Source organism: Marmota flaviventris, chromosome 10 (genome assembly GCF_047511675.1).
Source record: "Marmota flaviventris isolate mMarFla1 chromosome 10, mMarFla1.hap1, whole genome shotgun sequence".
NCBI lineage: Eukaryota > Metazoa > Chordata > Mammalia > Rodentia > Sciuridae > Marmota > Marmota flaviventris.
The window spans coordinates 5,389,485-5,416,412 of record NC_092507.1 but is presented as its reverse complement, the minus strand read 5'-3'; the positions used below and the strand labels follow the sequence as shown (position 1 = coordinate 5,416,412).

At 42.1% G+C, this 26,928-nt stretch overlaps 1 protein-coding gene across 5 annotated transcripts in view; it reads left to right on the top strand.

Moving 5' to 3' along the window:
- The window catches only part of Rere (arginine-glutamic acid dipeptide repeats), a 396,954-nt gene that overhangs the window by 297,022 nt on the left and 73,004 nt on the right, over positions 1-26,928 (top strand). The gene's annotated exons all lie outside the window — the stretch shown is intronic.

Below are 26,928 nucleotides of genomic sequence, written 5' to 3'. Positions count from 1 at the left end.
TAATACAGAATCTAATTTGAGTGGCCCTGGTGACTTGTTTTTATTTTGAGGGCTTACAGAACCCCTAACCTACTGAAGGTCATTCATCAAAACAAGGAAGCATAGACCAGCCAGGCACAATGGTACACACCTGTAATTCCAGCAGCTTGGGACGCTGAGGTAGGACCATGGGTTCAAAGCCAACCTCAGCAACAGCAAGGCACTGAGCAACTCAATGAGACCCTGACTCTAAATAAAATACAAAAAAGGGCTGGGATGTGGCTCAGAGGTTAAGTGCCCCTGGTTCAATCCCCAGTTCCACCCCACCACCTCCCAAAAAGAAGGAAGCATAGACTCAATGAAATAAATATACTAGATTTTATGTACCCATTTTGTTGCTGTGGCCCATTAAAGGAGATGGAGAGAAAGAAATGTGTCCACAAACACAGACTTGCAAACCCTTAATTCCTGCCTGGCAAATAGTACTCATGAAACCACATCCCCATCTTGTGACTTTTCAAAGGTATTGCTGTGATAGGCTTAGAGATTTCCTGTGCTTTTGCAAACATGGTCTTCAGTGGGAGTATTATTGCTTGATATTTGCCCTTCAGGTAAATGCAATCAAAATGAAGGCTGGCCATGATTGACATACTGACTACAAGTTCCTCACCTGTTTTATAAAACATGGTAAGGAAGAGTATTTAGAAGTTGTGTGTGTGCTTTCTTGATCCTGCTCATTTCATTTATGCAGCAATATTTATAGAGTGCATACCATGTGCCAGGTGCTGTGCTGGGAGCTGTGTCAAGAAGAACACAAGGTCCCTCTTCAAGGGTCTTATGTTTTAAGAGGGGAGACCATCCTAACTCAATATGTTTCAAGTGGTAGAAAAGGACAAAGGAAAAATAGAGTCGAGTAATGAGGATGGGGAACAACTGGGCAGAGGCACTGCCTCGTAAAAGAGGTTAAGGCAAGACCTTTGTGAAGTGAGGAGGGAAGCCTCTTAGATGTCAGAAAGAAGAGAGTTCTGGTTCACAAGAGGAAAGCATGCTTGGAGTGTGTTTAAAATAAGCAAGAGGCTGGGTGCTGTGGTGCAGTGGGTGTCCCTGCAGCTTGGGAGGCTGAGGCAGGAAGATCAGGAGTTCAACCCCAGCCTCAGCAACTTAGGGAGGTCCTAAGCAACTTAGTGAGACCCTGTCTCAAAATAAAACATGAAAAGGGCTGGGGATGGGGCTCAAGGGTCGTTAAGTGCCCTTGCATTCAGTCTCTGGTACTTAAAAAAACAAGGGCAGGAAGGTAGCTGGGGCACAGTGAAGTGTGGGTGGCTGTCGCAGGGGCAGATCACGTGTGGCCTGTAGGCCGTGGCAGGGTGTTGTCTTTTGCTGTGCATGTGCAGTTTCTGAGACTGTTGAGTTCCAGGGAGCAAGGAGGGCGAGCAGGATAGCAGGGGTGGGCCTGGGATGTATAGGGAAGGTAGAGCCAAGGGAATGTGTTCATCCAGTGACTTCAGTAAGTGGTGCTGGTGAAGGTTGAGAGGCGTAGGGACAGACTAGCAGAGATGGACTGAGGCTTTGGTGATAGAGCACCTGTCCCTTGTGATTGAAATCTGATCATACTTTGGGTGAAACCCTTGTAACTGCTTTAAAATTACAAGCCTTACATGATTAATAGAGAGATTATAACATCTTGAACATTTTTTAATGTTCAAAAATAACCAAAGTGAAAACATTAAATTCAGATGTTTTGAGAAGTTAATATTAACATCTTCACTGGAAACCTATTTACATGGGTAGAAGTTTGATTGGTAAGATTTTAAACTCCACAAAAATTTTTTGTGAAGAAAGATACAAGGAGATGAAAAGGAGGGAATGAGAGTGTAAGTAATACTTCAAGGATGTCTGCCCCTCCTCTTGGCCTGCCTTGGTCATCCTGTTGGTGCTTGGATACCACAACAACTGCTCCCCTGCCTGCTCACCTTTAGTTCTTGAGCGTCCTCTCACTTTGGTCAGTCTGTCTTTTTGGTATCTTCTCACGCACCTCCTCCCTGCCCCTTCTCTGTCCCTTCCTTCGTACTCTGGTCTCCTGTACTGACTCTGTCCTCTCCCTTCCGCCATTTTTCTCATGACCTTCCTTCCCTCTGGAATTTTTTAAATACACAGCACAAAGTCCTCTCTTCCTGCTTAGAGAAAGCTGATTTCCCTTTCTTCCAGCACTTGCTAATATCAGGCCAAGATGTTGACCGAGTCCCCAGTGCAGCTGTGCACAGACTTAGCAGTGGGGGGCTGGGAGGACCCTTCAGGCACCAGAAAGAGCTCAGTGTTATTTTGAAAAACAAAACAGGACTCCAAAGTGGCAACCATTCCAAGCATGGGATAATGATCCCTAACTGAGTAAACTCAAGTTGGTTTGGGCTTATTTTTATCATGTTTGCTTCTTGTTTTGGGAAATGTTTTGGCAGTTACCCAGCCCTTGCAGACCCTGGGGATCAAATGATTCTCTCATTTGAAGGAAGTTAAGCTTGCTTTTTAAAACCTCCACAGTGAATGAGAGGGAGTGATTAAATAATTGAGAGGCTGAAGGAGGCTTCTGATGAATATATCCAAATCTTTGAATAGATTTATGTGGCAACAAGGCAGTCCCTCTTTACCTTGGTTGCGAAGAAACACCTGCTGTGTTCATGCAGCCCCTTCTGATGACTTCACCAATTTTCTCACCCCAGGAATCACAGACATAAACAAGTGTGTCTACCCAAGTAAGTACAAGGGCCTACCTATCTTCTTTTATCCTCACAGTTTTCTATACACTTTGGATGTCCTAGTTATTTTTAGACTTTGTTGCCTCTGGTGTGTTAATTTGATCTAGCTAACCAGCACCAGCAAAGCCTTCCACAGGTTGTTTCCCATAGCCTGTGTGAGAACCTGTATGAGAACAGCCAGCCCTGTGAGAGGAGAGCCTGCCAGTTGTGCCTCCTGACAGGCAGGGCCCTGCCCCTGGAAGAAACAAGCTTTTCTCCCACCAGGCTAGAGCTTGACCCTTCCTGCTAGCTGGATCGGCCCTCTGTCCGCTGTGGCTGTCACTCCCTCTTCTGCTGTGTGCCTCTTGTTTGCATTTTTACTGACCCTTTATCCCCGTTTCCTCATGACAACTTTTGTGCCACCGTCATGAGCTGGTTGTTAGTTTATAAAGTTATTAAGGGTAAGGACTTATTAAGGTGAGGTTAATGTCTCTCCCTGTGAGGGGCTTGAAGAATAGTGGTGGCACTTTGTTTAAGGTTATCATTCCTAAAATTTCTTCACTCAGGTCTTCCTCAGTCCAGAATTTTAAAACTTGTAATAGTTAATATTATTGAATTAACATCAAAAACTTTTACATGCAGCCGAAACTGACCTTAAAAATTTGACTTTTAGAAAATGCTTTTCAAATTACTCATCATCCCACCAGTACCAAGGTAAAGAGGGACCTTTAAATATTTATTTTTTAGTTGTAGTTGGACACAATACCTGTATTTTATTTATTTATATGTGGTGCTGAGGATCAAACCCAGGGCCTCGCAGTGCTAGGTGAGTACTTTACCTCTGAGCCACAACCCCAGCCCCATCATGACTGTTATTTTTGTGAGCATCATCATAACGTCACTCAAGTGTTTCTTCCTAAGTCTCTCAGATCACTACTTATGTCGTCTGAGACTCAAAACTACACAAGGGGAAGCCTTTCATCTCACATCTTCTCTCAGTAACTGCTCTGACAGTTTGTGTGTGTGTGTGTGGATATGGTGTTTCTAATTGAAGTTGCTTTGGGGCAAAGATTCTTTAAATCTTATTTTATTGAAGCCAAATTTGTGCTAATTTCTGTCAGATTCTATACCAGATACTGCAAAACAATTCTGCTTTTGAGGAGTGACTGCAAGAAATACCTTGGTAACTAGCCTGTAGTGTATATTTCAGGTTAAATACACTGGTCAGACCAGGGAAACATTCTGGAAGAAACCCTAGGGGAATTCATGAAGCTTTTCAAATGCTATGGTACGGGCAAGGATAGAGCCAGAAGATATGGCCAGATGCTGCCTTTAAGTGTTCTATTATTGGTAGTTAACCAATTTCACGTGCATTTATGCTAAAAATATGGTTCCCGCCAGGCATGGTGGCACATGCCTGTAATCCTAGCTACTCAGGAGGCTTGAGACAGGAGAATTGCAAGTTTGAGGCCTACCTGGGGGGAATGTAACTCAGTGATAGTGGCTTAGTGCTATCAAAAAAAGAATAAGTAAATAAAATATTGTTCCTTTTCAGAAAACCATCCAAATTGGTAGAACTTAAGAAAAAGGACGAAATGCAGATCAGAACTTAAAAAGCAAAAATCCAGAAATTAGATTATTAGGTTTTTAATTAAACATGATGCATACTTTTACATATAACACAAAGGCCCTGGGCTGAACTGCACCTAATCGAAACAGATTAAGTCACCCTTCTATGCTTGGATAGTTATTAATTCTGTTTATTTATGCATGCAGGCTGAAGGTAGTGTTGGCTGCTGTTGTGTTACTGCTTATTGCACTGGGATTCCACTGCTGCTTGATGCTGTGCTCTTAATTAGCATTCAGCTGTTGATTAGGGGAATACTAGGGATGCTAATTGAATTCTTTTTAAAATTCAAGGCCTGCACTGTCCTTGTGGAGTTTGGCCTTACTTGCAAGGATGTAAGATTGGGTGCTCCTTTGAGCTGTGGGTTTTTCACCCTTTGCTTCCTGTCCTGTTGCCTGTTACTTGGTTTTTGGAAATATTTTCATGTTGATTTAGCTTTCAGAAAAAGTTCAGATGCTGCAAAAAAAAATTCAGAAGGTTTTGTTGCTTACAATAGTAAAACAAACTGTTTCCATTTCATCTTGGCTAACAGTAGCTTTTATCTTGAAATATGCCGTCCATTAAATATTTTAATACTACTTTTGATGTAATACATTGAGGTGAACAACCTAGGTAAAAATAAACTCTGAAATTTTTATCCAAAATAGTAATCCACAGTGGTGATAAACCTTAATTGGCTATGTACATGGATTTACTTACAAGCTCATAAATTTTAAAACATCTAAACCTTCCTTCAGTTTAAAACTCAGTTTATCATAAATATAAATGAAAATCCTTTCAAAATTGACATGACATGGTGAACTAATTTCCTGAGTATTTGTAATCCAGTGAACCAGTATGGCTGGTAGGGGAATTACTCAGGCAGAGTGGCACAGCCATTTGAAAGGGGTCTCCCCAAAGGTCCTCAGTGCCTTTGTTGTACCCTTTTGGGAATGTTTGCTTGAGAAAACATTGTTTTCATTGTTCACTCTTTTAGGCCAGGCATCTGGACATGCCCAAAGACAGAGCTGCTTAGGAGTAAAAATACAATGAATTTTATTTACTGTTTGTGTGGCAACCGAAGAAAATATAATTCACAGTAACATCAAAGTTAAGAGCAGCAGGAGGGTGTAGAGGTGAATGTGGAGGAGGAGCTGGATGACAAAGGGGAAGAGAGGCTTTCACCACCTGCAGTCAGCCTTCCATGGGTTTCAGATCCCCACAGCCCTGATGTTTGGTTTTAAAATTTCACATCCATCATATGGGAAAAGGCTTAGTTGTATGATATCTATTTGAGGAACTGTTTTTGGCCATTTTATATAGTCATACAAAAAACATTGATGATAAGGGGATCCTATCATATAGGTCATCTAAGAGATGAATCCATTTATTTTCTTCTTTTAACAATTTTTTGTAAAATTCCCCTATTAAGAGTGTCATTATAAAAACACTGAAGATTAAAACATCACCCATAACACACTATGTACAGTTTACTTACTACTTCTTGTGATCATCGGGTCTTTGTTTATGGTTTTGTTATTGTAAATTTATTTTATATGTACAGATTTGCATACATGAAAATTGAAACATAATATTTCTTTTATTTTTTATTTTTATTTTTTGGAACGGGGGTGGGGTGGGGTGTCAAACCCAGGACTTTTCAAGTTCAAGGCAGATGCTTTGTAACTGAGCTACATCCCAGCCCTAAATTAAAATCTTTCTAAAGAAATTTTAGTGTGAAAAATTTTACAACTTTACTTGGAAACTTTGCTATTAATCTGAAAGACAGACATACACATTCCATGAATCAGGAAATAGATACTTAGTAAATTTGGGGGGAAGGGCAGACAAACTCATCTACTACTAACCTACACACCAGCCCAGGACCTAGTAAATTTTATTTATTTATTTATTTATTTATTTTTGAGAGAGAGAGAATTTTTTTTTAAATATTTATTTTTTTAGTTTTCGGCAGACACAACATCTTTGTTTGTATGTGGTGCTGAGGATCGAACCCGGGCCGCACACACGCCAGGCGAGCGCGCTACCGCTTGAGCCACATCCCCAGCCCCTACTAAATTTTAAAATGAATCAAAGTAGATTTTTCTCTTTACTCCTACCATTCTTCGAAATGAAATTGATAACTGTTTCTAAAGAAGAACTAAATTCTTAGATATGAGAGTTGGAAAAATTAAAGAGAAGTATAAATGTTGATCTATTACTTAAAACATTTGTAATACATCTATTACTCCATGTTATATATTCTTAATGTGACTCATGGTAAAAATCAGTCCTTGGTGGGTTTTTTTTTTTTTTTTTTAATGTAGATCCAGGTAATATGGCCTGTTATTTCAAGTGTTAATGAAATGGGACCATCTCTGCTGTGATTAACTCCCATCAGCCTTTGAACCAAACCCTTGCTTAAAGAAGTCGATGGTGTAGATAGAGTGGAGTTTATTGTCAAGTTCTTTAGGAAATGAGACAGCAAATTAAAAATCAATTATATGTGCAGAAAAGTTGGTGTCAGGCTATCAATTCTGTCCATTAATTTGCAGAAAGATTCTACTGTTTAACAAGCTGGAAAGAGAATGTATTTTTAAAATCCTTGTGTAAATGAGATAGGCCAAGCTTTAGAAGGAATGAGGTATTTTAAGAATTTGCTTGAGTATTTCATTCAGCAGAAGTTGCCCCTAGGTTAAACCTACAATTCAGCTGTGACCTTGCTGTTCATATACGTGGCTTTGTGACATTCCAGGCAACCTCTCCATACTGTGGTCAAAGAAATATTTGTGACCATTTCTCTCTCTCTTTTAAACAAGATCGTTCTTTTTTTTGCTTTCTTTTAACCAGTAATGTTTTTAAAAATTTATTATCTCCATCCTTATGTTTTTCTTAAAGCCACAATGCTTTTTGCCACTTCCCAGGCTCCACACAGAATTATTAGGTGCATGTTTGCGCATGTGTGTGTGCTTAGGCCTTGGGGCTGTGCAGAGCAGAACAGAGAGCTGGGAAGGAGCTCCATATTGAATAGAAGCTTGCCCTAAATTATTCCTTGCTGCTCAGGATAATCTTTTTTTTTTTTTTGAGAATTTTAATATTTATTTTTTAGTTTTCGGCGGACACAACATCTTTGTTTTTATGTGGTGCTGAGGATCGAACCCGGGCCGCACGCACGCCAGGCGAGCGCGCTACCGCTTGAGCCACATCCCCAGCCCCAGGATAATCTTTTTAAATCAAAGATTACTTTTTATGGGATATTTTTTCATTTTGCTTGAGGGGGGGGTACATGAGGGAGGGAATCTCAGCTTGAAAGATTCATAAATAGTCAGGCAGTGGGTTGTTGAAACCATGTTTTCCATCTCATTTTCAAGGCATATAAAAAAAATGGGGATGGCATATACTTTAAGTCACTTGGTCTTCTTTCTCTGTTCATTTAAAAAATGTGAACAAAACACAAGAGGACTTGAAAGATTGCATTTGTTCTCCCATAGACAAAGTGGTTATTTTATAAATGAAGAGGATGGAAAATCTTTTTCTTCTGCAGTTTCTTAGCAACAGAAAGTCAGTTTTAATGTGTGTGCTTGGAACTTTCTATGTATAGTGGCATTGGAGTCTTCCATCTTCACTGGTGAGACATATTAGACTGGCATGTTCAGCGGGTGGGGTGGGGATAGAAACAGGCCATAAAGAATGGGAGCCTGGAGCACACCTGTAATCCCAGAGGCTGGGGAGGCAAAGGCAGGAGGATCTTGAGTTCAAAGCCAGCCTCAGCAATTTAGCAAGGTGCTAAACAACTCAGTGAGACCCTGTCTCTAATAAAATACAACATAGGGCTAGGGATGTGGCTCAGTGGTTGAGTGCCCCTGAGTTCAATCCCTATTCCCACCCTCCCTGCCCCCCCCCCCCCGCCTCCGCCAAAAAAAAAAAAAGAGTGGGAGCCTACCATGTGATGATGTTATTCATTTAACCTCTCTCCTCTCTTCTGGCATACTTAAGCCTTAAATCTGAAGCCTCTCTTAGGTAGAAATAGTAAAAGCCTTGGTAGCCCCCTAATGCTTCTTCACTGAAGTCCAGCCTTTTTTTCTGTTTTAATCCTCCCCAGTGACATTTTGTCATGCCTCCTCTCACAATACATTTTTTGTTTTTTAGTTGTAGTTGGACACAATACCTTTAATTTATTTATTTTTATGTGGTGCTGAGGATTGAACACAGTGCCTCACATGTGCTAGGTGGGTGCTGTACTCCTGAGTCACAACCCCAGTGCCCCCACAATACATTTTAATGTTGCCTTGGGACAGATGTTTCAGAACTGCTTTAAGACATTTTTTAAGTGGCTTTTTTTTGTTTTTGTTTGGTTGGGGGTCACTGATTGAACCTGGAAGTGTTCTGCCTCTGAGCTACTTTCCTAGTCCATATTATTTTTTTATTTTTCATTTTGAAACAGGGTCTCACTTAAATTGTCAGATGAGCCTTAAACTTGAGATCCTTGTGTCTCAGCCTCCCAAATCATGGGGACAGGTGTGTGCTATCACACCCGACTCTAAAGTGTCTTTTTTTTTTTTTTTTTTTTTTTAAGAGAGAGAGGAGAGGGAGGGGGAGAGAGAGAGAGAATTTTTTAATGTTTATTTTTTAGTTTTCGGCAGACACAACATCTTTGTTTGTATGTGGTGCTGAGGATCGAACCCGGGCCACACGCATGCCAGGCAAGCACGCTACCGCTTGAGCCACATCCCCAACCCTCTAAAGTGTCTTTATATGGATAGAGCCTAGTGTGTTTTCCACATTTTTAAAAAGTTTTTATTTTTTATTTTTTGGTAGTTGTAGATGAACAGCATGGCTTTATTTTATTATTTATTTTTATGTGGTGCTAAGGATTGAACCCAGTGCCTCGCATGTGCTAGGCAAGCGCTCTGCCACAGAGCTACAGCCCCAGACCTGTTTTCCACATTTATAAAGCCAGGTACCAGGTATTAGGAAGCAGAGTATGCTTGATGTCCGTAGAAAGAGATCTTACCAACTGAGGGTGGAGACCCAGGGTCTGTCTCTCTGCTTTCCTTATATTTGGTATTAGTTTGGCAAGATAGCCTCCAAATCTTGTCTCTTTTGAGTAAAGACGTAAAACAAAAGTGAGAGAGCTAGCTTTGAAAAGATACAGGGAAGAGCATTCTGGAGTAAGGGAGCCTCGATGTAGAGGCCCTCAGGAGAAGCACTCCTGGCCTGTCTAGGGGTAGCAAGGAGGCCCAATTGTGGAGGAGCAGAGGAAGTTGTGAGGCCACAGAGTTATATTATTGTTATGGAATTAATGAGGTGGCCTCGAGGGCTGAGCTGAGTCCTCTGCCCAGAATACCTTCCAGTGGCATTTTTATGGTTTAGTTGTGTGGGATTCTGAGTCACGTGTCCCTCTGACTCCTTCCGTGGCTTGCTGGAGCATTTCGGTTTTGTAATCAGCGTAGTCAGTGTCTGCCTCATACGTTTGTTGTAAGTTTCACATTTGTGAGAGGAGCCCATTTTTTCCTGCATAGGCAAAAGAAAAATACTTGGACAGATAAGGGCAGGTACTATCCCTGTATTGTGGAATAGCGGTTGCTGTGTCATTAGACATTTCCTGACAAATTTTAATTCAGAAAGTAAAGGGTGGACAATTGAGAACTTTAGCTGACATACTCTGAGAGAAGGTATTTTTAAAAGTCTTTCTTCTTTGGGTCAAAACCCTGGCTTTGAGGATCAACTTAAGAAAGGCCTTCTAATATTGTTGTTTGACCAAGTAGGCCAAATGTCCCTATCCATTGGCATTTGCTTGGTTTAGGCCTTGGTGATTATTTTTAACATCTGGAGGACCCTGCATGTGCTGAGCAAGATGCTGGCCAGGTTTCATGCTCCCCAGCAATGTTGATTTGTTCTCTCCCCAACCCTCTTGTTCTGGTGTTCACAGGTGCCCTAGAATAAAGAGTGCCCCTTTCCTGGGGAAGGCCTGGGAGTTAGTCTGGTCAACAGGGTACTTCTTGTCCTGTGCGGGCATTTGCTTGGATGCCTCCAACTAGGAAGTCTTGAGTGTGGGGTCTGTGGCTTAATTCTTTGTTTTTTCTCAGTAGCTTCCTTTGGAAGGGGCAACCAACCCCTCCCAGTTGTCTGGGTTTGTTTTCTAGATTCCAGTTAAAGAAAACAAAACAAAATAACAACCAAAAAATCCCCACCTCATTCTCTGCTGAGAGAGACTGAGTGAGGGGAGGGAGGATGTGAAGGTGCTTGGGAGGTGATCCGGCTGCTGGCCCGACAGACGCACTCTTCCCAGAGCAGTCTGCTAACCTGTTTCTTAAGGCTCTGTTGTCTTAGGCTGTGGCACACAGGCAGTACATCTCTGCTCTCAAGCTTCCTCAAAAGGCCAGTGTGCTCCCTGCGCCCGTTTTACTATGTTATACTATTTCTTAGGGTTTTCTTCCCTTGCAAAGGACTGATCTTTGTAGGCAATCTCAGCAACAGGAATGCAAGAACTAACTAGTAAATACACCAAACAACTAATATGGAAGGGACAGGCAAAAAATAATAAAAATTTAAAAGTTGCTGGGTGCGGTGGCACATGCCTGTAATCCCTAGTCCATGGAAGTGAAATTCTTCAGTCTTTCAGCAATAACCGAACTTAAGGCGATGTTTTCAGATCATCCTTTGAGTCAGCCCGATTTCCATGTCAGCTTAGTTACTTTCCAAGTCTGTGACCTAGAGCCGCCTGACCTTGGTAGCTGGACTCCCTTGTGGAACTCTGATTTCATAATCAGCCCACATTTTTTTTTTCTCTCTCTCTCCCCCCATCCTCCTCCTCTTTCTTTCCCACCCCTTTTCCTTCTCTTTTTAAAATCCCTGTCACACATGTCCAGTGTCCTATCAGGTGTGTATTGCTCTCAGGCCACATTGTGAGATGTGGGAGCCAGCTGCTCCCCCATTGGGGAAGTTGGCAAGCACTGTGCTGTGTCCCAGTGCTGCTCGGTGCTGCTCCAAGCTCAGGTTGGATACTCCAGCCTTCTGAGTGGAAGGGACCTGCTCCTTGTCCCTAGAGTGTCTTTACAGCTTGAGTTGAAAAACTAAACATTTTTGTTTTTTTTCTAGGTGACCAACTTTAGATTATACACGGGAGCGGGGGGCATTTTTCAAATTACACTAAATGTATTAAATCTGTTGCATTTCTACACCTATGGTGTGTAAAACTCTGCTGACTGATTGTGACTTTTGTTCCACTCTTCATATCAGAACTCTTCCTTTAGTTGACTTTTGGGTGGTGGAGGGAGAAACATAGTTGCCCTATTTTGTATTTTACTTAGAGACAGGGTCTCACTCAGTTGCTTAGTGCTTCGCTTTTACTGAGGCTGACTTTGAACTTGTGATCCTCCTGCCTCAGTCTCCCAAGCCACTGGGATTACAGGAATGTGCCACTGTGCCCAGTTTAAATGAATTTTCTGTTCCTGTTTTTGTTAGTTCTGTTATCCAGGTGAACTTTTTTTTTTTTTTAATTTGGCTTTGTGTGTGGGTGTGAGTGTGGGTGTGGGTGTGGGTGTGGGTGTTGCTGAGAACTGAACCCAGGGCCTTGTGCATATGAGGCAAGCACTCTACCAACTAGACTATTTCCCTAGCCCACCTGGCTGGAAATAAGATTTAAAAAACAACATTGAGGGTCTGGGGTTGTGACTCAGTGATAGAGCGCTTGCCTAGCACGCATGAGGCACTGGGTTAGATTCCTAGCACCACATAAAAATAAACAAAATAAAAGTTTTGTGTCCATCTACAACTTAATTTTTTTTTTTTTTTTAATCTTAAGGGCTGGGACTGTAGCTCAGTGGGGGTAGAGTGCTTGCCTAGCATGTGTGAGGCCCTGGGTTCCATCCCCAGCAGCCCATTAAAAAGAAACAAATAGAATAAAGATATTGAAAAAAAAAATCTTGAAAACAACAACAACATTGAGCCAGGTGCGGTGGGTGGTACATGCCTGTAATCCCAGCAGCTCAGGAGACTGAGGCAGGAGGATCACAAGTTCACAGCCAGCCTCAGCACAAGTGAGGTGCTAAGCAACTCAGTGAGACCCTGTCTTTTAAATAAAATACAAAATAGGACTGGGGATGTAGCTCAGTAGTCGAGTGACCCTGAGTTCAATTCCTGGCACCAAAAAAAAAAAAAAAAAAAAACCAAAAAGAAAAAGAAACATTGATCCCTCATACAAAGGGAATGTATTGGCTGGTTTGTTCTGCTTAGATCTCTGAAGGAATTGCCACTAGCTTGTCATTGCTTGTCAGTATGGCAGGAGGCTAGCTGCCCAACTGTGGTGTTCTTGGATGAGTGTTCACGTTGGTCATTGTCACCACAGATAACTCAGAAGGAAGATGGCAGCACATAATGGAAACTTGTGTGTGTTTGTTACTCCTTGAAGAATGCTGGAGTCCCCAGGGGTTGCCCTTGCCCATGAAATAAGTTATTAGTTGAGAGGAACCTTGGAGGGTGGATAAGCTTTCACCAGACAGATGACACAGAGGCTAGTGGGAAAACAAAGGCATGAAAGAATGCAGGTAGTTGGCTGGAGTGGGTTGTCACTTCTGAATGGAGCTTGCAGGCGGCAGGTGTAGAAGATGGCTAATTCCAGAACCTCCCACTCTTGACAGAGGGCATTTATTTCAGTCTGTGGGAAATGGCAAATTACAGATCTGAGGACAAGGAATGCCAGGACTGGGTCTGTCCTTGAAGATCAGTCTGGCAGCAGCATAGGATGAGTTGAAGTGGATAGAGAAGGGAATTGGTGACTCTCAAACCTGACGCCATCTTAGAGACACTCTCAGAACTTGAAGATGTTCCATTGCCTAGCTGCCCTCCAGACCAGTCGGATCACAGGCTCTGGTGGGGACCACTGGAGTGGATAAGGACTGTGGATCCTTGAGAGAGATGTAGAGAGCTCTTGTTTTACTACCATGTTGCTACCTCAGTCTTTCAACTGAGTTTGTGTCAAGGACAGCCACAGTCCTGCCATTCCCTATGTTTTCAAAACAAGGTATATAATTATTCTTCATTTCCTGTTAAATGTTTAATGTAGATTCCAACCCCTTCCCTGCAGCTCACAACCTCCTAGGTTGTGCACTGGAATCACATGAGTAACTTTAAATGCCCAAAGCGAACTTGGGTCACCCCAGAGGTTCCAATTTAATTTATCTGGGGTGTGGTCGAGATGCTGGGGTACTAATGTGCAGCCCAGGTGGAGGAGAACTAAGGTAGAGGAAATAAGAAGAGGGATGAAGATGAGAGGCTCTCCCAAGTAGCCATGAGGTATCTGTTATGTGCCAGGTGCTGTTCTGAGCATGTGACTTGAATTGACTTACATGTTGCCGTCTTAAAGATGGAGAAGCCAGTCACAGGCAGAAGAGAGATCCTTCCTGGCCACAGAGCAACTGGTTGGTAGAGCTTGTCTTCCCCCCACCGCAGACCCTCAGTATCATGTGGCTTCTGGAGGAGGCCATCCAATGGGGTAGCAGCACAGAAGATGGAAAGAGAGGCTATTCCCGTGCTGGATGGGGAGGAAGCTGGGCCTTCCTCACAAGAAGGGAAATAAAGAAGTGCTGACTTTAGGGGAGAACAGCAGAGCTTGTGTTGGATTTGAACTTATTTAGAAGCTGTAGCAGTTAGAAATGAAGCTGTCAAAATAGAAGCTTTCTGGTTTATAAGGGAAGTTCACAGTTGAGAAAACTGGACTTGAAGAGGGTAATTAGCTTGCCCAAGGTCCTAGAGCTAGTTAATCGCAGAGCCAGGGGCTGATGAGGTGACCAGGGATGAGATGAGGTCCCCTGAGACTAGTCTCATAGGGAATGCTTATATCGAGGGGCAGAACATGGTCATTAGCCAGTGACAAAGACAAAAAGGAATGCCAGAAGGCAGGGGGGAAAGTTTGGGTCCAATATAGCTTAATTTTAGGAAGTGAAGAGTAAGTATACATACACACATGTGTATGTAGTAGTCATGTAGGGAATGAATGATAAGACTGGGCCGTCCTTGATGTAGCCTGTCTGATTGTCCTGGATCAGGGTGGTGAAGCCTTCTCAGGATGCCACGAAGCTGAGTATTGATCACACCCTTGGCATAATTGATCCTGAGTCCCACACAGAGGCTGCTTTTGGGAAACCAGGACCCAGGTGGCAGAGGAGTTGAGGACAAGAGGTCCGAGGCAAGAAGGGATGTTGTGGGATTAGTGGTTGCTAGACGGTAGGGGGAATCTTTAGTTTTATGTCTTAGGTGTGGTTCTAGTAGGTGGCTCTGCTGGAATAAAAAGCCCCAAGAATGGTGGCCACAGACAAAGCATCACAAGGGCTTCTGGCAAGGTTTTTGTATTCCTGAGAGTTGATGTCAAAACGTAGGGTGCAGAGGGAGATTTCTAGCTAGGACCCACCTGGTCTCCCTGGATTGCTGCTGTTGACAGAACTGAACTTCCGGCCCTGTGACTATAGTTAAGGAGGATACTGTGTGGAAGCCAAGGTGGGGTGGTGGGGTTGTTGGGTTTTGGAGATCACAGAGAGGACAGTATGTCCCTAGAGGCTGTGGAGTGAAGAGCCAGTAGGGGTTGCCACGTTGTCAGAAACAATTCTGGTCTGAATTGGGCTGGGAGTGCAGGGAAAGGGTTGAGAAGGAAGGAAACCTGTGCTGTGAGTAGAGACAGAGTGGTCCCTCCGTGCTGCTTTGTCAGGTGATGTGCTTCCTGAGGGCCTACCTGTTTCCCACAGACCTTACTCTCAGCGGACTCATTAAGTGTGAAATTGAGATGCACTGAATGAAGGGGCAGAGGCGGAAGGTCGAGGAATGTTGGGAGGAGACAGAGTTCTTTGAGTTGATGAACTGAGTGCAGAACTGAAACTGAAGGTGTGATGTTGGCTCTGCTGAGTGTGACCAGGCTTGCCCTGCATCCTGGGCACTGTCTAAATGCTGAGACTAGAGGCAGGTGTGGACATGCTATTTTCAGGGAGTTTGCATTCTAGTGGGGAACACAGACACATACACAAAACAACCTCAGTAGGGTGCATTCAAGTAGACACTGTGAGGAAGACAAGCTGGTTTCACTGGGGCTGCTCAGCCCTCCTCCCGGTAGCAGCAGCTTCTGTTCCATGACTTTTATTTCTGTGTCTGCACAAATGATATCACTGCTAAGTCAGTCAAATAGGTGTTTTTCTAGTAATTCAGTTTACTTGCCCCCCCATTGGGGTCATGTCTCAGTTGGCTATAAACTGCTCATTGTCAGGACCAGATAAATAAATGGCTTTAGTATTCAAGAACTTTCAAGAATTTAGAACAGGCTGAATTTGGCTGCAAGGAGAAATGGGGACTTTGTTATGGAAATAAAAATGATGTAGTTTTCTTTGACAAAGGCATATATGTGTTTTCGTGCTTAGATATACCTTTTTTCAGCATGAAGGGCATCACATTAGAATATTTTTAACAGCAAAATAAGGTGCTTTTTTTTCATGGCTGTAGATTTGGGAAAAAAATGTTAAAAGTGAAGAATCTGTTTCTTGGTAATACCTTTGCTGATAATTTAATGGTAGCTGTGAGTGAGTGAATGTTCTTCTGGGAAGGAGGGAGAGAGGGAGAGGCTGTGACTGAACCCAAAATGGGGCTCTGCAGCCATGGAACTAACTCCCTTTGAATGTGACTGGTTTCACTTTCTTTTCTCAGGGTGATATGTTTATCAAGCAGGCTGAGGGTCTAAAACACAGAAGACATGAAGTAGCTTAATGTGTGGATAATTCATTTAGTCTTTGTAAGGAACATATCTTTGATTCTGTAATAAGCCACAAGGTTTTGTTTTCCTGCCATTAGTCAGCCTAGCTTGTGTTGAGCAGGTCACACAGTCTCCAGCCTGCCTGCAGCTAGTACAGCTGGGGTCTGTCCCGGAGAAGGCTGACTCCTTTGGGCTGTCCCCAGGTTAGCCAAGAGAAAGAAATGCACTGCTGGAGTGAGGTCCTTTAGAACATTTGTTGTCTATTTTTCTTCAATAATCCTCATCTGTCTGTAGAATCCTCATCACAGAAATGTAATTATTTTGTTTTAGAGTGTTCAGGCTGTAAAGACAGAAAGACAGAAGTGGTGGTAAACCTGATAAATCTGGTGGACTGTGTGTCTCCGACCAGTTGCTGTACCTTGGGCAAGTATTGATCCTCTAAGAAGTAACAGTGTTATTAAATAGGCAGGCTCTTCCAGCTCTCCAAGGCCTGGGTACTCATACTATAATAGGAAGTGTCATTGAAGAAACATGTGTTAAATGACTGTCAGTGCAAAGGCCTCTCTCTGCCAGATGGCACTGGGCAAGACCTCTCCGCCACAAGAGGATGATACCTTAATGGCAGTGAGGGTGCAATGTGGGAAGTTCCTAGGCAGGTACAGAAGTGAATAGAGCCCGGTAAGGTGGCACACTTTTGTAATCCCTGCAGCTCTAGAGGCTGAAACAGGAGGATTGAAAGTTCAAAACCAGCCTCAGCAAAAAGCAAGGTGCTAAGCAGCTCAGTGAGACCCTGTCTCTAAATAAAATACAAAATAGGGCTGGGGATGTGGCTCAGTGGTTGAGTGGCCTTGAGTTTAATCCCCTGTATGCCTCCTGCACCCCCCCCCAAAAAAAAAAAAAAAAAAAGTGACTGGAAACCCAGAGGAAAAAGAGAAAACTTGGGTAGGAGACAGTTAGTAAATTTGCTCAGGGTCACAATGCTGGTAAGTGCAGCACTCAGGAATCCAAGTCAGATAGTCCCACCCAAGAAAGGTTCCCAGATAGCAGAAGTCTTATATAAGGAAATACAGGTACAGAGCAGACAGGTCATGCCCAGGAACAGCAGGGGCCTAGCCTTGAGTACATGTGGAGCAGGGTTGGCAGATGTGTAGTAGAGCCACTCTCTCCTTCCTCTATGTCCATTGCAGACACGATTTGACAGCTGATTTCCCCTTGAGCTGAATTGTGACCTCCGAATCCACTTTAGCTTGGCCTTCTAATCCAAATGCCTGCGGTGGCAAGAGTAGAGGTTGGCGTGATAAAGCACTTTGATTAGCACACTGTGGAGTCTGAGCTCTTTATTTAAACAGAGAAGTACCAGAATCAGTTTTAGAATTCAGACTGAGAACAGCCGTGCCTTGGTGGAACAACAGCTGGGTGCAGGGCCTTCCCTGGGCAGTGTCTTGGTTCTAGGAAGTATGCCAGGTTTAACCCTCGTTTGGCTTAGGTAAAAACATTCTAATGGTGTAGCTGATGCATGGAAGCATATGTGGGGCTCCAGAAAATGTTTAGTAAATACAAAGTTAAAAAAAATTTTCCCATGAAGCTCCTGAAAGCATTTTCTCTAAAGTAACATACCCATTCCCAAGTTAAAATATTTTTCCTAAGGATGAAATGTCTAACATATGATTAGTGTTGACATTTAAAAATAAACTATCCAGGGGCTGGAGTTGTGGCTCAGTGGTAGAGCATTTGCCTAACATGTGTGAGGCACTGGGTTCGATTCTCAGCACCACATATAAATAAATGAATAAAATAAAGGTCCATCAACATAACTATCCAGGGGCTGGGGATGTGGCTCAAGCGGTAGCGCGCTCGCCTGGCATGGGTGCAGCCTGGGTTCGATCCTCAGTACCACATACAAACAAAGATGTTGTGTCTGCCGAAAACTAAAGTGTAAATAAAATATTAAAAATAAATGAAATAACTATCCAATCATTCTTTTTAAATATATCCATTGAATTTCAAATACTATAGGGATTTATACCCATTATCATCTTTTTTTAAAATACATGAATGAGGTTTTGTTTTGTTTTTTAGAAGTCAAATCATGCATCTTATCCTTTCCTTCCTTGAACTTCCATTTCCCTGCTAGTTCATCCAGAGGTCTATTTAGTGCATTTTATGCTGGGAGTCTTGTGTCAGATCATCCTTTTATACTTCCCTGCAACAAATATGTGTGTATCAAATACGTGCTTATACTTTCCTTTAGCAGGAGAGCTGTAAATGAACAATAGAGTTGTAAATGCTAGAAAAAATTTTTTCATATTATATTGTTATAATGCCTTCTAGTGTACAGTTGATCAAAATAACAAAATATTATAAATGTTGATATGATTTCACTTTTTGCTCAGTATCTGTTGGAAATAAGATGGATGGGTTATTTAAAACACATTAGTTCTTGGGTGAATGTTACTTATATTTAGAATGAGGTCATGTTCTATGTCAAATTTATTTCTGTTGTTCATTTATCTTATTTATGTGAATAAGGAGATGGGAAACATGGTTTTGTTAGTGCCATTCAGTTATTTGAATTCCTTCCATAATAATGTCAAAATATAACTTGTCATCAAGTCATTATTTTCACTAATCTATCAGATATCATTTCACTGTGACCTTTTTCAGTTTTGTTGATAGCAAAGAAGTGGAAGATTTCTGACTTGCTAGGTTTTCTTATTTATTTCTTTGTTTGTCTGTCTGTTTATTTATTTATTTATTTATTTATTCGTTTTTGAGGTGCTGGGGATTGAACCCAGGGCCTAGTGCATGCAAGGCAAGCACTCCACCAGCTGAGCTGTATCCCCAGCCCATAGGTTTTCTTATTTAGACCTGAGTTAGGCATTTTGGAACCAATACCAGTGCTTTAAATTGTGCCCTTTCATGAGGTGACCTAGGGACAGTGCTCCTTAGTAGCTTCCACTTGGGAGAGGGGAAAGGGGTTGCATTTGTTTCTGGAGAGATAGATGGGAGATGGAATAGTATCCTCTCACAAGAGTGTGCACTTTCTTGGTGATATTAGGAAAGTGAATGTACATATGAAAGTTGAGAGTTTAGAAATAAATTCTCTTAGAACGATTTGACTCCTTATGCCCTTAAAAAAGTCTCTCATGTCTGCATTTCCTAGTTTTCAGACCATGTACTTACAGATCCTGCATGTCAAGTTTAATTGTGGATGCTAGGGGCACCCAAGGGAGCAGGCCTTATCTGGGGTAGGCGGTGGTATGGCAAAGACCAGCCTGGGAGCCAAGGCAGGGAACTGGGCTGTACATTGCTTTGGTGATTAAATGATGACAGACTACTGCTTTTGCCCCCTAGGAGTTCATCATATGAGCTCACATTATTGAAAAAGAAAAAACAAAACAACTTCCCTCCCCCAAGAACCCATAAAACATGGGGGAAAAAAAAAACCCTTTGCTAGACCTTGTTTTTGTTTTGTTTATTTTTTATTGAATTATTTTTGTAGTGCTATTGATTGAACCCAGGGCCTCATGCATGCTAGGCATGCATTTTACCACTGAACTCTATCCCCAGCCCTAGGTCTTACCTTTAAATGTTAATATAGCACATATATTACTCTAGAGCACTTTTAAAAAAATATTTTAATATTTATTTTTTTAGTTTTTGGCGGCCACAACATCTTTGTTTGTATGTGGTTCTGAGGATCAAACCCGGGCCACACGCATGCCAGGCGAGCGCACTACCGCTTGAGCCACATACCCAGCCCCCTCTAGAGCACTTTTTAAAAAAATGTTTTGATAACGATATGTCAATATAACTGACTTCCTTGGCAATTCCATGTGTTTTATTTTAGGCATCTACAAACTGTTTTTAGAAGGGGTTAGGCTTTACCAGAATACCAAAGGGTCTGCAGTAGAAAACAGATTAAGAACTGTGCCTCTTCCAGATGCCATAGATAGTTTCCAAAGCATCCAAGATGACAAGTTCAATACAGTGGTTTCATGAAAGGACACTGCACAGAAGAGACTAACACTGTTCCTGGCTTAAGGTACATGCCACAGGTGATTCAATTGTTACCTTAGACTCAGATCTCAGAGTGGTATTATCAGGAATTATTATGGAAGGCACCTGGAACCACCGGGGTACATGTTTCCCAAAGGTCTCTGATCTTCTCTCTCCTTCTATCCCTGAAGTCCCTCTGAGAGAGAAAATCTTCAATCTCCAGATTGCTTTTCACAGCAGTTCAGTATGTTATTGGTTTTATGGTTAAGTAATCTTGACCTGTGGCTACTTACTTAGAATTTGATTTGTGTCTTTAACATCTTAACATTCTTTCTTTTCTTTCTGGTGCTTTCTCAGGCAGCTCATTTCCTCCATGCACCAGGTTCCCTGACTTGAAACCACAGAGCTACATTTAGATCAGGTTTCTTACATGCTGCCGACTTTATCTCATTTACAGTATCATGTTTCTGTTGCCATGCACTGTCTGATCTGGACCTCTTCATAGCTTTTTAACAATTTGTAATTGAGCAGGAAGTGGGTTTTTATTACAGTGGCCTTTTGATTTTGATTTTACAATCATGTAGTGTTTAGCAGAGAGCAGAGGTGGGCAAGTGGCTCTCTGAAACACATTTTTGACAGAGAGAAGTCTGTTGTTTCAGCCACTTGGCTATCTGTCAGCGGTTCTCAGACTTCCCCCTTGTGTTGGTTGCCTGGCAACCCGGGGCTGGAGCAATCAAACCGTGGCCAGTGCTTTTCCAAGTCCAGATTGGGAGATGATTTATTGGTGGAACTGTAAGCACAGTAAACCCAAGCCTCAGAAATAACCTTTATTATTATTATCACTGTTATTATTTCTTTTTAAACTAGGAGTTTATAGAAACCACATCAAGAGAAAAATAAAGAGAGAAGGAATATCAACTGGAGGGTTTCCTTGCAAAAATTATTAAGAATAGAATTAGAGAGCTGGGGATATAGCTCAGTTGGTAGAGTGCTTGCCTTGCATGCATAGGCCTTGGGTTCAATCCCTAGCAAAACACACACACACACACACACACACACACACACACACACACGAAAAGAGTAGAATTAGAGTCTTTAATGAGCTGCTTATGTTTCTGTCCACATATGTATAGGCTGATACTTTTACCTGGCTGAATGGTTACCATCCTCCCCCCTTAACTGTTGTACTGGCACACTCAATATTCTAAAAGTTAGTCCCTCTTGTGATAAATTGGGGTACTTGGGATACTGTGTTTCCAAAAGAAACTCATGGCCCAAGGTCTGCCTGCAGCCCAATAGACAGGCAGGCTTTCCCACTGCCTGCCTGTCTTCTTTATTTAATTCAACAAGTATAAAATGCTGATTTCTCTTCACCCTGTTTTTCAAAATTTGTTAAAAAATCCCAAGGGGCTGGGGATGTGGCTCAAGCGGTAGCGCGCTCGCCTGGCATGCGTGCAGCCCGGGTTCGATCCTCAGCACCACATACAAATGAAGATGTTGTGTCCGCCGAGAACTAAAAAATAAATATTAAAAAATTCTCTCTCTCTCGCTCTCTCCCTCTCTCACTCTCTCTTAAAAAAAAAAAAATCAAAATCCTGAGATACCATCTCACTTTAAAAAAAAAAAAAAAATCCGAAGACCTCAGTATATGGAAAATCTCTTCTGCTCAGTTTTTCTGTGAAGCTAAAACTACTCCAAAAAAATAGTCTATTAAAACATTTTTTAAAATTTAAAGACTCTGCCTTTCACTGTCCTGTGTTAAACAGGTGTAGTGGGTCTTCCTTTTCACATGTGCGTATCTGTGCAAGGGGAAGAGAGGGCTGCCATTTGTTGATTCTTTCACATTCTTCTCACTTTCTGCTCTTGTCTAGACTACCTTCTCTTGCCCCTCTCCCGATTGTAATGATAACGTTTTCACAGTAAAAAGTATCTTATTAGTTTATTTTTTATGTAAAAGTGAGATCTAGCAGTTCTTGTTGAGGTTTTCCCTTCAGATGTCTAAAGTAATTTTTTCAATACTGCAAATGAGGATAAAGAGGAATCTATTTCTGGGTGGGGGGGGTCTTCTGCAGCAAGTGGGGTGGGAGCAGAAGAGTCTTAGCCTGACTTAGCTTGCCCCCAGCATTCCTTTTTTTTTTTTTTTTTAATTTTAAGAAAATACTTTGGAACTCAAACTCTGCTATGTGTGCAGCCCAGTGTATCCAACTGTATATGTAAATGTTCTATTAATATGTTTGTATTTTTACAAATATACAGATCTAATCTGTGTATAATTTACACACAGCTGTGTTCCTGCTCCCTTAGTACCAATATTTTCAGCAAGAACAAGGTTATCATGGGAGCACTGTTGTTCCAAACAGAGGCCAAAAGAACAGCCTTAAGGTTCCCAGGGACTCTGTTGAATGTGTTAGCCTTCCTGAATGGAGACAGTATGAGACCAAAGCAGGGTGCTGGTAATGGGCAAGGAACAGCCACCTCTGGCTCCACAGGGATCTTCCTCTTCAGCTTTACCTTTTGTAATTGAGCTACTGTTCCCTCTCCCACCCTGCACTGTTTCCTAAAGGGACAGTTGATCATTCTTTAACTGATTTGAGTTCAGCCAAGAACGTCGTCCATGTCATATGGTTATGAAGGGGAAATGAAGTCCTTGAATCCCTTCTATGCCAGGAGCTCAAGTGAGCCTGTGGCATGTTTTAGGGTCCTAGTTTCCTCGTTTTGGGAAGTGGGTAGATCATGAGAACTTTTATATTTGGTCAAGTTCTTCTGGAAGGCAAGTTTTACTTAATTTGAAATAGCTGGCCTGATTGGTTTTATTTATCTTATTTATATCATTGCCCATAATTTTAACAGTTTAGTTAATTTACCTCTTTAGAAAAGAAGACTTTTAGGGCTGGGGACATAGTTCAGTTGGTAGAATGCTTGCCTCATATGCACAAGGCCTTGGTTTCAATCCCCAGCACCACACAGGGGAGGTGGGGGGGAGGAAAAGAAGACTTTTGGTGCTTTGAGTCTTTAGGTGTCTACAAAAAAAGAAGTATGATTATTAAATAATTAGGATTGTTCTGGACCTGCACTTTCCAGCATAGCAGCCACAAGCCACATATGCCTGTTGAACACCTGGAATGTGGTAGTCCATGCAGAGATGTGCTGTCAGTGTAAACAAGTCAACAAAAACTTGATGAGGGGAAAAAATGTGCAACATTTCATTGATAATATTTATATTAATTATATATTGAAATAATATTCTGGATATGTTGAGGTGAACAAAATATTAAAATTAATTTTAGCTGTTTCTTTTGATCATCTGGCTACTAGAAAATTAAAACTTAAATATTTTGCCCACATTTTGGGGCTCACATTCTATTCTGCTTGGCAGCCATTGACATCTATAGTCTTTTTTTTTTTTTTTTTTTTTTGGTATTGTGGAATGAACTCACAGGTGTACAACCACTGAATTATATCCCCAGCCCTTACTTTTTATTTTGAGATAGGGTCTGCTGAGGCTGGCTTTAAATTTATGATCCTCTCGAGCCACTACAAATACAGGTGTGCACACCACACCTGGCTATATTCTTTTAATTACAATTTTTACAAAAGGCGTCCTCACTAAAGATTTCTACATTTTTTGTTTCCTTGCAACTTACAGATAGGCCTTGTTTCCTTTTTGTCAAAGAAAGGTGAACTTTCACTATTTGTAATACCCTTTACAGGGGCAATTATGTGGAGTCTCTAGGGCTTCTGCCTGTTTGGGTATTTAGCTAGTGGAATTTCTACATTTGCTAACATTGCTGCTTACCTAGCCTCAGAAGTCACCCTGTATCATTTCTGTTACATTCTACTGGCCAAGGCAGTTACAAGACCCTCCCAGACTCCAGAGGAGGAAACACCCTCCTGTCAGTGGAGGAGCATTGGCATCAGCTCATAAGAGCAGCATAGGGATGTAATTGGTGTTGTGGTGCCACCTCTGGAAAGTACGTTCTTACTTGACTGGGTAGTTCTAACTTCACAGTGCGTGGAAGCGAACCCACTCACTGATGGTAGATTTTGTTAGACCTGAAATAATGAGAAAACCTCAGTGTGCTCAACGCAATCATCTGACTTAGAGGGACATAGACAGAGATACAGAGGAGGGCCCAATGGCCTTTCCCTAGTGGGCTCGATCGCCATGTAAACCATCTCATATGAGGTCATGTTTACATTGGGTATGTAGTCTTTGGATGAAAAATGGAGTCACTTTTCTTTGATACTTGAGGCCATCTGGGAAGGTGTGTGTTGAGGGAGGAAACCATTGGTTGCTGAGCTGGCATCAGTGGAGGAATGCTTTGGTTCCTCTAGTGGGACATAGGAGTTTGAACTGAGAAAAAAGTTGGGTAACAATCAGTTTTGTTGTTAGTAGTTAGTTAGAAACTTAACAGTAGAAACTTCTGAATACATGGAGTCAACCCAGGTGGCAGATGATTCGAGGTTAAATAGCCAGTGGGAAGACTAAGCCTGGTCACCTCCAGATACATTCATATATTCATTCAAGCATTGATTGCAGGTCACCTGCTATATGTTGTCAGGTGCTCTTCTAGGTTGCTGGTGGTATAATATGAGCCCTTTTCCTCATATTCAGCAAAAAACGTGTCGTGTCATGCCATATCACATATGCTTATAAGAGCTAGGTGTTAAAGTGGAATAAGGTTATAGAGAGTGATGAGGCACACAAATTGTCCACGGTAATTAAATTAATAATTGAGTAACATTGAGATTAAAGTTTTTGGTTTTAGTAATGAATCTTATATTAGTTTCCTGTTGCCACATAACAAATTATCCCTAACAATAAAAATCACCCTAACTTAAAAACAACTAGGAGCCTTCATTTTCTCTCTCTCACAGTTTCTGGGGGACAAGAATGTAGGAATGGCTCTGTGGTTGTGACTTGGGGTGTGTGTTAAGGTGGCTCAGCTCCTTCACTCACGAGGCTGGGTGAGAAGTCTCAGCCCTGGGGGCCAGGACAGTTGCGGCTTCCGAGGCATCTCTATCCCTTGTGATCTCTCTAGTCTAGTGTAGTTTAGCATGGTCAGACTTTTTCATCTGCAGCTCAGGGGTCCAAAGATATGTGTCCAGGGAGGGTGAGCCAAGCAGAGCTGCATTGCCGTTTCTGACATAGACTCAGAAGTCACCCTGTATCATTTCTGTTACATTCTACTGGCCAAGGCAGTTACAAGATCCACCCAGACTCCAGAGGAGGAAACATCCTCCTGTCAGTGGAGGAGCATTGGCATCAGCTCATAAGAGCAGCATAGGGATGTAATTGGTGTTGTGGTGCCACCTCTGGAAAGTACGTTTTCATAGATATAATAAAGATTTTGTAAAAATAAATAAATAAAATAAAAAGATTTTGTGGGTAAGTGTGCTTTAATTTGTGGACTTGTGCTGGGCCTTGCACTTGCCAGGCAAGCAACTCTACCACTGAGCTGCATCCCCAGCCATTTGTTTTGTTTTAAATAATATATGGTCCTCATCTGTAAGACCAGAGTTTTGACCAGTTCAGGTGCTGCAAGGCTCCCTTCCTGTTCTTTCTCTGAATCTACTAATATCACAGGTGTGGCAGGGAAGGAGTGTGGAGTAGAGCTGCTCAGTTTTGTAGAAATTTCTGGGCACATTACCACAGGGGTCAACTGGGGGCTAGGGAAGGGGCTGCTGTTGTTCACCTTCATTTGCCCCTTGTGTACATGTTCTTGCTAATCCCATAAAACAAGGGTCTCAGCCAGGAACCAGGCACTGTGGGTATGCTCCGGAGTCAAGGAGGGGAGGAGTCTTACCGAATCCTACTTGTTATTCTTGTACTCTTTGGCCTTTGGAAGATTAAGAAAGAAAGGAAGGAAGAGAACTCTTTATTATTCCTCTCTGATAGTTAAACAACTGCTCTCACCGACCCAGAGAGAACTCACCCAGGGGCTTGGATTTGGGCCACTGTCATTAAGTATCACATAATCTTGTGGGTATTAAAATATGTAAGACAATTGATAAAACACACAGGATCTCTTTGGAAAGATCTCTTTGGATGTCCTCTTATCTCACATAGGAGTGAGGCTGCCCTGCCTCACTGCTGCTGTTCCCCTCTTTGGAGAACTGGAGGCACAAAGGTGGGCTTGAAAGATGGTGGAGGCCAGATGCCTGTCTCACATTTGAGGATGGGAAGCACTGTAGGAGGTGACCAAGGCCAGGGTGGTAGGATGATGCACTCTGAACCAAGTCATTTCTTGGGAAAATTTTGATACAGATACAGCACACAGTTTGATAGGTACTTCTGCTTGAATAGCTTGAGAGAGAGAGACAGAGACTGTGTGTGTGTAAAATTTCCCTTAAATTTTTTTTTGTAAAGAAAAAGAACATCCTATAATTCCTCTCATATGTAGTAGGTACCAAAAATGTTTTCTGCATCTAGATTCCAGGCAGTTAATCCTATTTTGAAACCTCATTTGAAGTTTCCATCATACCAAGTACATATTCATGTTTTGGGTAAAGACTCTAGGGCCAAAATCACTTCCAGTTTTCCAGCAGGTATCATATTGCTTGATTACTATTTGCTAGGCATGCTGAGATTCACAAGAGACATGGAAGGCTTAGCGCTTTCTGCAAAGGAATCTATAGTTTGGTGGGCAATGCAAAGGCATTTGAATAATAAGAGTATTTGTTCATAACTAAGCACGGGTTTTTGTCCAGAGAAGGGAGAGAGTGGACCCCAGTGGAGCCCATGGAGGAAGGAGCATTTAAACTGGATTATCTCTTACAAAGTGCTTGTGTGCCATGCTTTTAACACAGTGTTTTTCACTGCCATTAGTGCTTATTAAGCATTTGATGAATTGACGTATTTGAGTAGACAAAAAGAA